Raw genomic sequence first — 2,955 nt, 5'->3', positions numbered from 1 at the left:
ATATATATATATATATATATATATATATGTCACTGTTTCTATTATTAGAATATTGTGTGTGCAGTGAATACACCATTGACCTTCCAAAGTTATGTCATTCTATCTCTGATACTGTTTCTATCACCAATGACGTATTTTACAACTTACGATCATTCTTCAATTGTTTCCAACTTTCAAATACCAACCACCAGTTAATTACAATTTCCTATCTTTGGCTGCTTACATTGTGGGCTAGGGGTTGCACAGCTAGCCAAAAGGTCAGAAGTTCAAAAACACCAGCCACTCTTTTGGAGAAAGATGAGGCTGTTTGCTCGAACAAAATGTGCAGTTTTGAAAATCAGAGATGGAAATATTTAGCCTATAGGCCCGATAAGGCATGCAAAGCATCAATACCAGCAAACATCACATGCCTCGCCAAAGAGAAGCCGTCCCAGCCATCATATCAGGGGTAAGCTAATTTATATATTTGACCAGTGCAAGATTTTCTTCTTTGACTGTTTGTTTCAGACACTGAAATTGTCTTTAAAAGCTTATTTGTGTTGCAGAAAATGAATTGGAAATGAATGGAAAGTCAAGTTTTAACTCTTTGAGCTTTAGGCTCCTATTGGTTTCGTATTTTGCAGAATTGCATAGAATGAGGATCTAGTTTTGTAAAGCATTAAGTTACTGACTTTTAGTGCTACCTACCACAGGAAGGAGGATAAAGATAAGGCTTTCTACTCCTGTAAAGAGTTATTGTCTCAAAACCCACAGGACCTGTTCTACCCTGTCCTATAGGGTCACTGTGAGTCGGAATGGATTGAATGGCAGTGAGTTTGGGTGAATAGAGAGAAGACAATAAGCAAATGTGACCCACACAGTTTCACGTGCTCCTTCCTATCTCTTTACCAACAAAATTTCACTACAATCAAATCTGGTTACTTTCAGCGCCCTCTGTGTTTTTGTTTGTTTGTTTTTGGACTGGATTATATAAATTAGTATGGTGCTCTAAGGAGATAAATGTGTGCATTTAAAAGTTTAGTCTTTCATGACCTTGTATTGAAGTTCCTTTTTTCTTGTTTTCCCTCTTTTTTTTTTTTTATCCTCGACAGGTATTCAACTATCGGTCAAAAAGCTCCAGAGTGTGTGCTTTTTCATAGTTTGAAAGTGTATCTTAAAGACAAATAAAGAAAGACCCTTAGAAGATATTCAAAGGTTTTTTGTTTTTGTTTTTGGTTAATCTTTAGACTCTTTAGAGTCTAACTTATAATTTATAGAATACTAACTTACGTAACTTAGAACAACAAAGGATTATAAAATTATCTATATTGAAAATAAGTGTTTTCATAAACATATTTGTAGAAAAATAACTTCATTGAGATATTAACAAACATGATAAACTGGATTACCTTTTTCTGAAACTATTCTATTTTAAAGATAGAAAATGTCTCTCTTTAGAAATTTCAAATGTGTTTTATATGGAATTGCTTATTGAGAAGCAAGTTGTCTTCAGGGCTATTAAGGGACTTCAAAATGTATGGAAAAGAAGAAATAAAAGAGGAATTTTTTTCGTGAGCTTTTTGAAGCCTGTGTTAGTCTGGGTACTTTAGAGAAACAAATCCACAGAAACTCATGTATAAGAGAGGGTTTTATATAAAGGTTAAGTGCACATCAAGAAAACACCCCAACCCAGTGCTGCTTAAGCCCACAAGGCCAACATTAATCCATATGTCCGACACCAATCCATAAAGTCCTCCCTTGTCTCAAAAAACACCCACTATGACATGGGCTGCAGGAGGAAAGCTGAATCAGTGAGCATGTAAACATCTCAGCGCTGGCAGGGGTCTCCACATGGCTGCTCCAGCACCCAGGGCTGCATCCGGGTAGGTCCATGCGGCTTCTCCTCAGGGATGTCTTACAGGAAGCGAGCCTTGCAAGCTGAAGCAGGGAACTGGATAAGGAAGCTGCACCCTGTTCTGACCATCAGAAAGCAAGAGACTCAAGAACTTGAAAGGCGAGACTCACCAAGCCCTTTATCCCTTCCACCCTTCAAATAACCCCACATGTGTTTATCAGCCAGGTTGGCACAATAAACTAACTACCTCAAAGCCCCTTTGTATAGTTTTTCTGTTCATTTTCATAAATGAATACATTTATTTTGTAATTTTGTATTTATTATATTTGACTTACTTAAGTTTATAATTTTAGAGCAAAACCTTCTAAATAATGAAGTACTCTAGTTTTTACTTGAATGTTGGCTTTTGTGTGTTATAAAATTAATGATGAAGTTAATTTTAAAACAGATATAACCACTATATAAGCCTGAAAAAGTGAACATTTCTGTAAATAATTTCAAACAATATCATCACCCTGTGCAAATCCTAGATATACTTTAAGCCTTCAAATATGACAGAATACAATTTTAAAATGTGAGTATGGTGAGGTGAAAAGTATCAGAGCAAAAATGATGAACACCCACTTTGTGGAGGGCTGAGGGGAACAGTGAGAGCCCCAAGCCCATCTCCAGAGCATCTGGTTACACTGAGCCACTGGCAGACCCGCTCTAGCCACAAGCAAGAGTCTTAATCAGCCTTACTACCTCACAGAGACCATTGTAATCTTGATTATGCTGGATCAAACTCGATGCTTGACCAGTTGGCCACCCAACAGACGTGACCTTAATCTGTTCTGGGTGCCAGCGTCTCCTACTGGTTCCAAAACAGAAATTGCTTCCCTGGCTTTTTGAGCATTGTTGAGGGTCTTTTCCTTCTTACACATTTTGTATTTTTGTTTGCATACTCATTTTTCAACCTTAACACCTTAGAGTAATTTTATTTGTTATTGTTTTCTGTTGTGGCTTATCTAAGGGGATATAAGGAAAACAGAGGTGGCGGTGGGTGAAAGGGAGGGAAAGGGGATTTCAGGAGTAAATATTGAAGGCTGGAGTGGGAGGGAGCACTAGAATGGATTGTGATT

The sequence above is a fragment of the Echinops telfairi genome, unplaced genomic scaffold, assembly GCF_000313985.2.
Source record: "Echinops telfairi isolate 266 unplaced genomic scaffold, ASM31398v2 ScPeMD7_7401;HRSCAF=8416, whole genome shotgun sequence".
Classification (NCBI taxonomy): domain Eukaryota; kingdom Metazoa; phylum Chordata; class Mammalia; order Afrosoricida; family Tenrecidae; genus Echinops; species Echinops telfairi.
This window is presented reverse-complemented; position numbering follows the sequence as displayed.